The sequence below is a fragment of the Dromaius novaehollandiae genome, chromosome 1 (genome assembly GCF_036370855.1).
Source record: "Dromaius novaehollandiae isolate bDroNov1 chromosome 1, bDroNov1.hap1, whole genome shotgun sequence".
Taxonomy (NCBI): Eukaryota; Metazoa; Chordata; class Aves; order Casuariiformes; family Dromaiidae; genus Dromaius; species Dromaius novaehollandiae.
In genome coordinates, this window is record NC_088098.1 from 163,606,174 (window position 1) to 163,620,119 (window position 13,946).

Sequence of the window (13,946 nt, forward strand, 5' to 3'; positions counted from 1 at the left end):
TTTATAGGATGATTTATAACACAACTTCCCTTATTAAGAAATTCTACAAATCCTTTTTCTTCTTATGAGATTTTACAATTAAAACACTGTGCAGCTAATGCACACTCATTATTTTTCTCTTTCCTTCATTAGATTAGTGGCCTAAATGCAATATGACATATACAATGTGACAATATAGTAAAAGAGGCAGTTTTTTGCCCACCAGAATGTGTCATCCAGTTGGACAGAGCCTCGGAAAACTGTGTAAGAAAGGAAACATTCTCCCCATCTTATGAAGAAAGAACTAAGAGATAGTCAGGAATTTTCTGCTTCAACCTTTGTTGGAAAATACCAACTCATCAAAATCAAACCTATTTTTAGGAAGTGTCTTCATAAGTGTCCTGATTTGGGGCAGATGTCTGAAAACACTGGAAGAATTTATTTTAAATTAAATTAAATCTCTCCATCTTTTTGTGGACTGTATTCAGAAGGAAAAGAAATACAGAAAGTTATGTTATCCACTAACACGTTCTGTGCTTTACTCTGATGCTATTTAGGGGAACGTGCTCCACATTATTTAAATGTAGCCCTTTCTCTTGAAGCTAGGCCACTTTCCAGCATGAATACAAGAGTCATGGGAGTGGGTGGGGATACTAGCAAGAAGACTAACAGCTCTCGCTCAAAGAGCTCCAGATATGTACCCTGCTTTCTAAAGACACTTGCTAAAGATACGGTTTCTTCTGCTAGTTTGCAAAAACTGTGGGCTTGTTTCACACATTCATTTTCCTGTGTAGAAAACAACCAGCACTGAGAACATTACAAGATTCATGTAAAGAAACCCCACATCACTCTGTGGCTTAATGGTTATGAACCTTAGTTTTGACGGATTGATGGGGGGTGCCTGGGCTTTTGTTCCTATCCATGAGACCATTTATGTACTGTACGTTAAATGGTTATTGGAAAAAATACACAAAAGAGGAAGGCTACGAAGACTAAAATCACCACTTTCCTCCCTGCCAGAGCCAGGTTCAAGTCCTTACCACAGATTTGCATAGTATGTGTAACTCTCTGCCTTTCTAGCTCAGTGAATCACAGCCTGTTTTCTGCACAGCCTCAAAGCTTCCTGCCAAGAAGATGCTGCCCCCTTTTTGCCCACTCTGCTACATCTTGCCTCAGGGGGAATCCAAAAAAAGGGAAAAAAGGTGTTAACATCGCATTTTCAAAGTGCACTTACTTAATAGTAACTAATCATGTGTATAGGCAATGGGTTACTTGCAGGATACTCCGTGACTTCAGTTTACTTCACTATCCCCTTTCTTCCAGTAACCCCCCTCGTCCTTGCTCCCCCTACAGTCAGCTTCTTCTACCTCTCCTGTCTTTGTTATGAGAAGTTACATAAAACTTCTTTTAAAGCACTAATATGTTTAATGGTTCAGGCTATCCAAGATGGGAGTTGTACAAACAAAAATGCAGTAATACAACTGGGAGAATAACTAATCTTTCATTATGCTGGCAGTTCTGAAAACCTGAAAAAAGTCATTAGACTCAAAAAAGATGGTTCATACAGTATTCAGCTCTTATTTACATTAAGAGTATAGGTAACGTACAGATCTAAAAACATCTTTTTATAAAATGCTTAATGAAACAGTCTAATTTTAACAAATGTGTTTAGTCTTTTTAACTGAAAAAGATTTGCTGAAAAAACTATAATTTTACAAAGAATGTCAGTGGACTTAAGTCGGCATTTTTGGTGAAATGAAGTTGCAATTGGATTTTTGCCTGTGTTTATTAATTAATCCTTACATGAACTAAATTAATAAGTTTAATCATCACAGTTTATACAGGGGAAACCAAGCTGAAAGATCTAAGCAGCATCTCTTGCTGAGGTGAGAACCGGACTTAGAGCTAGGACTGTATTCAGAAAACCTTAGGGCTCTGACAGATGAGCTCTGTGGCATTTAGCAATGGTGGTTTAGGGCACCGGCAGTGCCAGCCGTCTGCTCATACGTCTGCTTGTGGTTATCATCCACCAAACAGGCACTGGAAGCAACTCAACTTCAGCCAGCTTCATACAGCGGGATGAACATCCATCAGTTTGAGTTTACAATGCATCAGTCTTCAAACTCCCAAAGGTGAAGAGCTAACACATTTTTGCTTCTGCCATGCCTGCTCCATATGTAGCAACTTCTAGCAGGGGAAAAGGGCAGAACTGGAAGGATGTTACTGTTTTAAAAGCTCCAGCAAAGAATTCTTCTCCCAGTGCCTCTATCTTTCAAACCACACTTTTTTATCTCCATGTGATCAAGGACTACATTGACTCTTCCAGGATTGAGCATCGCTGAGCCTGAAAAAAAAAAAGCAAACCTAATTTCACTACTTATGAAAGTGAATTATGCAAATCAAAGAGGAGAAATGCCCCTTTGAACTCAGTTTCCTGATACTTGTAAGTAGATTTTGGAGCCAGATACCCTGAGCAGAGTAGAAGGACTAGGAAGCAATAAGAACCGAGATAGTCAAGAACTTTGCCAAGTACAGGAGAATTTTTAGTTGGTGTAAACTTTGCTTAGTTGGTCCCCGATCCACCCCCCCCTTTTTTTTTTTTTTTTTTTTTTTTTGTGGCATGGGTAGCCTATGGAGCAGGACAAAGCCAGAGCTTTCACTCCAGTTATGCTCAACCAGCAGACCCTCAGGGGCTGTAGCTAAATGGTATAAACTAGAGCAGCCTCTGGGCTGTTCCAGCTTGTTCTGGCAGCCAAGGGATACAACTCAGACCTGGGAAGCAGGACGCCCATAATCACCCTCTCCAAACAACCCCTTCCTTCCCTGCTCCCCAACTTTGCTGGCACAGTAAAAAATCTCAGCCTTCCATTTTTACAGGCTATCAGAAGCCAAAGGCATTTAGCCATATGCTGCATACAAGTGTGTGTGTAAATAGTTCTTACTGGGCATTATTATTAGATTATTATTAAATGTACCTCCTAAGGTATATTTCCCAAGACCTCTCTGAAGGTCTTCTGGAGAACACACATCATGGAGGCCTGTAGCACTTCTCTCAGTGTCCAGACTAACAAGAGGAAAAAAATGCTGAAAGATTCCTAACTATTCCTAACTATTTACAGTGGAATTAACTAACTTCTTTCAGGACTTCAGTTTGAAGCCCTGCACACGCATGAGTCCATTGCCATTTTGCACATAGAGTAGCTGCCAAATTTAGAACTCCTCTAAGTTGCAGAACAAGAACATCTTCTTCCTATTTCTACATTTCTGGCCCGGCTAAAGTAGAAAGATTTCACATTGAAGTCATGCTGTGTTCACACCCCAACCTGTAATCAAAAGTCTGAATGTTGAAAAAAGGCATGGAACAAAAATACGCTGCCATTGCCAAATGCTTAAACATAAGAGTGGTTCCAACAATGTATTTTTTAAACGTTTCATAAAAGTGAAATAAAAAAAATGTTATCCATTACTGCCTGGAGTAAGATTTCATGGCATGTTATTATATTCTGAAGTAGTTACCACTTTGTTACTGATATGGCTTGGTGAAACAGCACTCCAGCCTTGATTCACTCTGCTTATGTAACCGATCAGTGAGTGGAAACCTGCAAGTCCTCTATTCAGTTTGGTAAACACGGGCTTGTCTGTCACTTCGCATTGTTCCTCTTCAAAGTACAGTCGCCACCTTATCTGGCAACAGCTTTCTCTAAGAGTGCTGCTCCTGTGAAATAATCTTTCACCGCGGAGGCCGGCTTTTCCCTAACACAAGAAGAAACATTTATCTTGCTGTTAATGGTTAATTAATTTTGAAAATGTATATTACAACACAATAATAATAAAAAAAAAAAAGCTAGGCTGGACAATGGAGCAAAATGTCCCTTCCTCAAATTGACTCCTATTTAGTTCTTCCAATGTCATCCAAAACACAGATAACTTTTCTTTCATGAATTGTTCTCCTGAATGATTTATACATGTTGTGTTATCTGAGGCCCTTCCCAGATCCCCTTGTGGTTTCAGCCAGCCATCAGCTGCATAATTGTTAATTTTAACACTATAAAAGGTTCTGATGCTGAGGAGATAAAGCGTTGGAGGAAGAATTAATTGAAATGTATCTTCCAATCACACTGGCTCCCTACTTCCAGTTTCTCAAAAATTATACATTGGATTTGAGGTTAAAATAAATTTACATTTGCGCTACCCATAAAGCTTTTGGACTAGTAGAAAATAGATAAGTTAATTGTTTCTAAAATCCATAAAGGGTTTACCCTGAGAATAATTCAGGGCAGGCTACTGTTCATAGCCCACAGCACAGTGAGCAGCCACATAGAGGATTCTTCCCAAGCTACAGCAGACATAATTGGTCAGGAGATATGTGACAGGAGTCTTTTACAACAGCAGGTGATAGACTGACAGAAAAAGAACTCAAGCTCCACCAATATTTAATCTGGATATTAAACACTCTATGCTTCCTAGAGCTACTAATACTTTTTTTCAAATGTTTACTCTCTGCCTGTATGCTTCAAGTGAAGTATTATGAGGTAAAGCTACCAGGTTTTGATTCTTCAATTTACATTTTTATTATAAGTATATAAATGCATACAGAACACACAAAAATAGTTTTAAAGGCTATTTGGAGGAACGCAGTTGGGGCAAATGAATTCAGAGATCATTGAATTCATATTTAATTTACAGGTAGTGAATGTAAAAGGCCGTCCTAATTTAACTGACTGCCCCAAAATAGCCTCAGAAATATTTCTGTTAGGCCTTTGTTTGAACGCTATTGCTCTTAACCAAACCTTTTTTGCCACGTTCTTTGTACAGGGGTTTTACTGCATACTGTACATGTTTACTGGGTGGAGAGTAAAAAGAGGCAACAAAGTTTAACACTTACTTCTTCATTCTGTGTTCACATAGAGTAGGAAGATGTATCAGTGCACTGAATTTCCACCTCTAAAAACCCTGAGTTCAAATCCCACGTAGAGAAAAAAATATGAAGGGTTCATCACAGAAATCAGCAGATGTTTGTCCACACAATAAAGATATCACATTTCTGCTGTAAGGAGATACAGTATAAAAACAGCAACAAACTGAGATGAAGGGGGACTGGTAGAACCTGAGAGGGAAAACTTGCACAGCACCTGCCCACACTGTGCTTGGATTTAGCCCATTTCATAAGTCCTACTTTCATGAATACCAAATTCAACAAATAGAGTGTAAGAAAAGAACAGTATTAGAGTCTGCTTTATGCTAAGATGCATTATCATTTGAATAACATTTTATTGCTTAGTAAGATATTCAATATTTTGCCTCGCTATTAGGTGTCTCACAGAAAATAATAACATGTTAGTTGTTTCAAGTCACATAGCAAATGCAAGGATTATAGGTCTATAATTTTAGGACACAAAGGCACAGAGCCCAAAAGCAAACAAAGATGCCAAGTGAGCTGGGAGCATACTTAGATATTACACAGCATATTGTATTAAGTACATAAGAGTGTCATCAAAAGCTCTCCTCAGCAAAGCTCAAGTATGGCATATGGGGCCAGAAACAGGCCAAGTTTAGTCATTATGATTTGTAGAAAATGATTCCCATTTCTCAGCAATCCACGTCTTTAATTGCATTTTCTGTATAAGCTGAATGTTGGTAGGTAGAACTGTAGGCAGAATTACAATGCAGCAACAGAGCACCAATGATTTTCTAAGCCTGGGATATTGGGTATTTAATTTTGCTTTTAAATCCATACTGTGGTGGGCACTTATGCACACAATAGAAAAGGAGATATGTCCCAATCAGTTTATAAGATAGTAAGAAAAAATGCATAATAGAGCAACCAGATATATAAATAGAATAATACAAAGAAACCTAATCTACTGCAAAGCTATAATTCAATCCTTCTGCAACACAAGTGCAAAGCTAAACTGGCTTATGAATAGCATAAGAATCCATATAGCCAGAACTATATAGCCAATGTCAAATCAAAAACCTTGAATTACTGTTTATCATTATCAGTTCATTTTAAGAAAAAAAAAGAAGGAAAAATCTAATGACTATATCAAGAAGTAAGCATTATTAAATTATAATTTTTTACTGAGCACATATGAGAAATGATAAGGTTTATATTGTCTCTCTTTTCACCCTCCCTTTCTCCCCCCACCCCTCCATCCCTTTCTTTTTTCCCTCTCTGTGTTTATGTATTCATGTTAGAGTTAGGAAGAAATGAATATTGAACATGGGATGCAAATACCAGCCTGGCTTACATTGTGTGTAATTCTACTGATTTTAGGTCAGTATAAATGGAGGATGCATCTCTTACACCTTTTGACCTGAATGCTGAAGTGAAGCTCAAGGTCTTGAGAACTTTTTTCATTTGAAAGAGAAATTTCAAATGTAATCAGATATCTCTAATAAGACCCTTATTTACAGTTAAATAGGAAGATTTATTTACAGAGAGTTTATGAAGTCCTATTTCCCTGAACACAGGAAGATTCAGGCATTCAGCTCAAAGACTTCCTCTCTAAGTTTTCTTGATGGCCACAGTCTTAGTATTTTGTTCTGGCTGTATCTGATTTCTCTGCATTTATTCTTGCAGGGCTTTTCTTTCTCTCTTACACATACATCCATGCACATCCTACTCCATTAGAAATAATATTCAGCGAAACCTCTCTCCTACGCCACTGAGCTTGTATAGCCCTTCTGTGTACTTTGGTTTTGAATAGTAACGTATGCTTTTGTTTGGGGTGGAGGTCACTATTATTTTGTAAAGAAGCTTAAGTGTTTCTTACACCTGCCTTAAAAGAAGATAGTAGTTACACCCATAGCTTCAATGACATTTCACCCAACCCACAACACAAGGAGCATAACTTAGGATAGAGTATAGTCTAAGATATGAAAGGCAAATGAGTACGGCGAAAGATGTAGAACTAGTATTTTTACATAACTGACATAGTATATGACAATTAGTTTGCAGAACTAAACATTATTCAGTATAAATAAAGACCATGGTTAGCAAACTAATAGCTTTGGAGTTTTGGAGATCATTGATAGAAATGTTACCTGGCTGTATACTCTCTCTTGAGTAGTTGACTGAGTACTCTATTTCAATCACTGGCCATTGCTCCACAGCTTGTGCAAGAAACAGACACTAAGACAATTAATGCATTGAGCCACACCTAAAAGACCCAGGAAAGATGGCTATAACTTCAACCAAGAATAAATATATGTGTTTACTTTAAGTGGGGACACTCAAGAAAAGTGTTATGAATGATCTGAGGCTGTAAAATTAATGCACATAAATTAGAGTGCATTAAACCCTCATGTGGATGTTCTCATTCAGTAGTGAAATGGCCTTTATTCTCCTCTGGAGTTTCATACTGAAGTTTAAGCATTAAGCAACAGTGAACTCAGGTCATTTCACTTCTGAATAAGAGTATCTATGTACAGGTTTAACAAACTTCAACTTCATGTCTTTACATTATCTTAATGTCTTACATGAACACTTAGATTTTTTTTTTCTAATTTGTTGAAAGGTTGCATTCAGGATTGAAGTGATTTCTTCATGGACACAAATATGTATTATGGACAGGTTTATCTCGTTCAGGTGGAGAACCTATTTTAACAGTCTGTCCTTGAAGGCTAATGGTTCCAGTTTGGTTTTGGGTGCCGCTGATAAAGATTGTAATACAGCTCATATATCTGTGCTTCTTAAATTTGTTACCATTTTTATCAAGGCAAATGATCTTGGAGCACTATTTGTGGTTTCATGAGTGTTAGAGACAATGAGACAACTTGTCAGCCAACATAAACAAATGTGGTGCCAGGGATTTCTCCACAGAAGTTTGCCAGCTCTGTGGGCATCTGGTCCAATGTTTGGATATGTAGGCTATCAGTGAAATAATCATTAAGGTAGATGAAGCTATAGTAGTTTTCCTGTAACAGGTTTCAGTGCTGTGTAGAAGTGTGTTCTTCTCTATTGGGCTTATTTAGTTCTGGATAGATGTGCAGCAGAGTTAGGAGGAGCTGGAAGGTTGGATGACCCCATGCACCAGAGGACGTGGAAGAGCCTGAAGAGCTCATGAGGAGAAAGGGAGAAGCTGAGTATCATGAGATGGGATGCAATTAGTGCCACCAGGAGCCTGGAGATTTGGAGATCTCTTTGTGGGGAAGGTGAGGGATGATATTAGGAGAGCTTTACACCCTCTCTCCTATCTGTTCCTGCATATCTACTCTCCAAACCCACGAGCAACCAGAGACTACTGCGCTAGCACAACTGGAGCATGGAGTGAAGGGAAGGACAAGCTCTTTGAAGCTCTTACCTGGGCCACCACTGCCCCTGCTGGCTAGCTGTACTATTGCAGCGGAAACCTTTCTCCCTGTCAATCTGTTGGGTGAGAGAAACTCTAGTTAGGGCTGGAATGGACATAGAAGTAGTACACAGATTTGCCTTTTTCCATTTCCAGAGGTAAAACACAGGTTTCAGGCTCCATTCATGTATTGGTCATACCTCAGGCCAGATCCCATTGACTGAGGAAGCCTGTTGTAGGTTGCTCTGTAATGGCCTGACACATTGCTACACATTACTGATATCATCACATTACTGATAAACCCTCTTCGAACATTTTTTTCCAATGCTTCATTGTCATAAGTAAACATAGTATACAAACAAGCTGCCAGTGGAGAAAGACCTATGCCAAATCTAACTAATTTTGAAATACTATGTGTTGGCTGCTGAGCAAAAAAAGAAAGGCTTCATTCCTCCCACCACAGCTTCTGTGAAATCGTGATCAGCAGAACTGCTGAGGATGATGAGCATTTCTGTGAACTGTTGATGGTGATGCTTCTATCTCAAAGGAGATTTTAACTTTATGATAACTTTGATTCCATCCCAGCTTTCCGTGAAGAACTGTCTCTAAGAGGGTATATGTGTTACCTTCCTTGCTTGAATTTCAGTAACTGTCATGCACAGGTTTCATGAGCAGCTAACACTGCTCTCATACTATGCAGCCGCTGAAATGGAAGGCCCCGTCTTTCTCCTTGCCTTCATCTTTCCCCTACCTCTTTTAAACTGGCATTAGTGCTCAGATGGGTGTTTGTATGAGTACTGGAAACTAGGGGGTTTTGTTGTTGTTATTATGTTCTATCAGAAACCTCACTGATGCAGAGTGTGGCTGTCCAGTTAAACGAGGTGCTTGTACATGTGAAGTGCTTGTATGTTCAGACCAGGACTGGATTCAGTTCTAGGCTTTAATAGGTAGTACTCATTTTAACAGGTGTGTTAAATGGAATTGTTCCTGGTTAACTCAGGGACAGCTGCTCTCTTTGTATCGAAGAGCTCTCATAAGATACTGTCTAAAAATACTATGGGTAGGTTGGAGGCAGATATTTTCAGTGAGGCATCCTCACTGATACTGCTTTGATATTCACTTTGATATGTACTTCCCCTCCTACCTGCCAGAATCAAGATTTGTTGGTCCTTGCACAACACTGCAAGGCTTGTTTTTGCAGGCTTCTTCTGGACGAAAAGCATGAATGAATAAAAGAGCACTGTGGAAAAGTCCAGTGTGGGGGGAAGGAGGGAGAGGTTAGACAGGGAAAGTGAGAGAATTCCAGCTCTAATGTTTTACCCAATTCGTAAAGTTTGTCCAGTCAGCTGTAGGCTAGGACTGGCACGCTATTTGGATTAAGCCAATTTTTTTTTTAAAAAAAAAAGTCATTAAAGAACAGTGATCACCTGAGCCCTGAGTACCAATATAAGACTAAGTTTGTTATCTACACAGAACTATCTGGTCAGGTTGTTTGTGTCAGCTGAATAGAATGCCTGGCAAGTTCACACCCAGCTATTTACATCTGTATGTTAAGATTCAGCAGCATGCAAACTACAGAGAAATCATACTTAAGTTAGCTGTGCTTAGTTTCCTTACCCAAGAAAACAGGAAAAGAAAATGCAAAGAGAAGCAAAATGTTCTTCTGTTTTAGCTGTAGAGCCCCCATAGATAAAGTACTCACTGAATTGATTTCTGATGTTGTGTTAGGATAATTGCATGCACACAAATACACGAAGTTTCAGTGCATTTTGTATTGTTAGATTCCCCATATCCCAGATTCCCCATCGTGTTCAGTCCTGTGTAGATAGTTATAGTAATGATCTTTTATTAACTTGGCTGGAATAACAGCCGTGACTCTCAATAATGACATTAGTGTTTAGGTATTTGTATGTCTAAGCACTTACATAAGTAATCATATCACAATGTCAACTTATTGTATTTATTATTTTGCAAATGTTAAACCACCACCTCCTGTTAAACACAAAAAGAAAAAGGAAAAGAAAAAGAAAAATGTCAGAGTGCCTGAAGGAATCCTGCTGGTTTTAATTTATTGTTTTGTCTTAAACTTTATGTGCTGTGAGCCAAAATAAACTAATTGCATCTACACTTTGAGGTAAAACTCTCATGTAAAACTCATCTCTGCCTCTAAGAAAATCAAAACATCTATAAACATATTAGTGTTTGAAGGGACTAACACATATGGGAGACAAAGAGAAAGGGATCCATTCTTCTGAAGGAAAAGGATTATGTACTTTCAGTCTTTCCAGCAATAGTTGGAACTGAAAGTTCAACAGACCATTTATCTTTAAGATAACCAGTCATGCCATTAAACAGAGAGAGAGAGAGATAAGCAAAGAATAGGTGACTGGCAACAAAGTGGTTTAATGAACTACCTTTTACCTAAGAAGACCTGAGCTCAAAAGTGAAGTCACAGAAGAGTTGGTTTAACCATTTTAATTTACTGCCTGCATTTGACGAACCTAGGAGTCCACTTGGGACAGTCCAAGTATTTCAATGGACTTTGAAAGAGATCCTTAGAGAATAAAGCATACTTTCTGTAATTTTTATGTCTAAGATCACTGTTAACTGTTTTGTTTTTTTTTTATTCGCAGTCTGGCTATCTGACTACACTGGTAAGTCTGAGCATATTGCTTTTGCTTTCCTGCCTATGCTCTCATGCCACACACATACAAACTGGAAAAAAAAAAACCAATAATCCTACTGCAGACTATCCCAACAATAGGACGGATGTGGATCGTATGGGAGGGATGAAGGTGCTTTACATTCTACCTTTCTGTGTAACGAACAGGAGAGCAAAAGGACACCAGTTTCACATTTCCGTGAGTCAACAGGAACATTTTCATTTACTTTAGTAGGCTGGGATGGTACCCTGTGTTCATGTTCCCATGAACCATGTTTTGAAAGTGTGGCTCCACTGAAGGATGGGAGTTTTACTGCTATTTTCAACAGGGGCAGGATTTCAGTTCGTGCGAGTGAAGGTACATGATGCTATCTTGGTCAGAGTTACTGCTGTTGCATTATTGTACAACAGCATTAGCACATCTAATAGCTACATTTGCAGCATTTTTTGGTAGTAGGATTATGTCAATACATATAGAAAATCGATCATTAATTCCATCTTTTCTAGCATTTAACAACTTTAATTGTTAATCTTCTTTTCAAAAAAGGGGCACTTAACTTACGCTAAGAAAAAAGAAGGGTTTTTTTTGGTGAAAGGCAGAAGTAGTATACCTTGTGTTTAAGATGTGCTTCTTGTCCTTCTGCATACTGCAAAAAACATATTGCAGTCCTGACAATTCAACTAAAGGCCGTGGCTAAGCCATCCACAACTTTTAATTTTAGCATTCTCTCCAGCTGCTGTCTCTTACACTAAGGTTATATGCACAGGTGCAAGTCATAGAGGTAAACTAGAACATAAATTCATAGTACATCATCTACTCCATTGTAATTGCCTATCACCCCTCATTCTTAACTTACAGTGCACGTGAGCTGCCCCGTACTTTTTTTCCTCTGGAGGATAATTTCCAGTTATGTTCCTTGCTTTACCCTGTGTTTACCATAGGGTAAGAGCATGCGTGGAAGCACTCAGAGGCACATGGAGGAGTTACGTGCACATGTTCACATACTAGCTTACTTCTCGGAAACTTATTCAGGTACTCCTAGCCCTGCAGGACTGGGCTCTATTTGCAAATTTGAGCAAAGGCCCCGATAAATCTAAATAAAAGTAAACTGAACTTTATATAGTCTTTGTTAAAACCATTGTTTGACAATCCTACTTGGAAAACAGTTGAAGCATTAAAAAACTGGAGGGGGTGAACAAGAAACAATACAACAATCTGTTTCTATCATAATGCATAAATGTGCTTTGGGCCTGTTCCATTCAAAGTATACAGATATTTTCAAGGAAGTTAGGGCATAAAATCCCATTGAAAATCCCTGATGGAATTAAAATCTGTGGGAATTAGGCACCCTCATACTTTAAAAAATCTGTGCCATCTCTTAGAATATTCAAGTCTGAATTATTTACTTCTGCGCAAATAAGTGTTTTTGCCATGACCTTCTTCATATTCTATAAATGACATCTGATAAAATGTGAGAAAAACATGACATAGAACTGAAAAGCAGAAGAACTGCTTCTGGAAAATTTGATTTTATTTTTCCCACTGAACTGAAAAGGTGTCTCTAACAACACTGCAAAAATAATTGCAGATTTCAAGATCCATTGCTTGATGTATGTTCTGCTCACTTATTCTTTTTACAGCACCGGTAACAGAAGTCAGATTTTCAATGCCAAACATTAATGAAAAATGCCTTTATCTTTTACATCACTGCTAATAAGCATTTTCACATGGGAGAATATTATGGAAGAAAATAAAACATCTGTAAAAGTTGCAACCTTCCTTGCACAACGCAGCCAAAAATACCCTAAACAAATTAACACATTAAGGGCCAAATTCATCACTGATTTGTTACACCCTTGTTACACTCTGAGCACACAGCCCTACAGTCACCGAAGCAGGACTTCCACCTGCTATTTTAAGAGAAGACGGTGGCGTATAGGAGGATTTCAGCTGCTGAGGCAGTGTTATAGCAGCAGCACTGGTCACACACACGGGTACAAGAAGACGCCAAAGATGCAAGCCATGACCTGGCAGGGCATCCGGGCTCTGAAGAGCAAAAGGAATCACATGAAGAACTCTGAAGTTTAATTTCATTCTTCCCCTATCGTATACTAATATGAAGCAGGGTAGAGGAGAACTCCTGTCTAAGGCATTGTCATCCTTACCAAATTAGTCTAACCTGTTCTTAAAATCCCACAGTGTTCCTGCAGCCTTCCCAGGCAAGGAGAGGCTCTGAGACTTACCTATCCTCAGTATTTGCAGTTTTATTCCAGCATTTCACTTAAATTAACAGCTTAAGCTCATTACCTCTGGTCTATCCCCATGGACACATGGGACAATTTAATCCCTTCATCTTTTCAGTTCTTTTGCACCCTTCAAGACCCTTTTGTCTCCTAAGATTTTTCCACTCCAGATTAAGTAATAACAGTACTTTCAAACTTGTCTTGTAAATGACATTTTTTGGGCCTCTGATCATTCTTGCTGCCTTCTGTCCAAAGATTCCACATCTTTCTTGAATCCAGTACTGGGCAAAAATACTCCAGCAGAAGCCTTACCAGTGCTGAAGGGACTATCCTTTTCTAGTAAAAGAACTCAGTTTTCTGTAGATCTTATTATGATTATTTTTTTTTCTTATTATGAAATGACTGCACATTCCTGTCAAGCACTCACAAGGACAAGTTCATCAGAATAATAGTGTTAATAGAAAAGAGAGAAAATTATAGTTCCAGATATGAAAAATGATCTAACAATTATTATTACTGAAACCATTATAAACACACTTCAGTGGCAAGGTACATTTCCAGCCCATGTTTATCACAGTAAGAGTTAACTATTCTACTGACATGAAAAAACTACAATAGTTTCAGACCATGGTCTATGCCAGCAGGAGCCATTATATATCCTACTGTGGACAATGAAGTTTTTTGTGAGGATAATCCAAGACCTAGCAGAATCCCCAAAGCCAGGGTAAGGCCAGGGCCAGGCAACCATGAACTCCCTGGTCCCTGGG

The 13,946-nt window shown here is 38.6% G+C and overlaps 1 long non-coding RNA gene across 1 annotated transcript; it reads right to left on the reverse strand.

Annotated features, from left to right (window-relative positions):
* Nucleotides 1-1,532: 1,532 nt before the first annotated feature.
* Nucleotides 1,533-4,114, reverse strand: LOC135330107 (uncharacterized). Its single transcript, XR_010391881.1, has 2 exons — nucleotides 3,496-4,114; nucleotides 1,533-2,323 (listed from the first exon to the last, which is right to left on the reverse strand). It is a non-coding gene; the product is annotated as an uncharacterized LOC135330107 (long non-coding RNA).
* Between the last annotated feature and the right edge of the window lie 9,832 nt (nucleotides 4,115-13,946).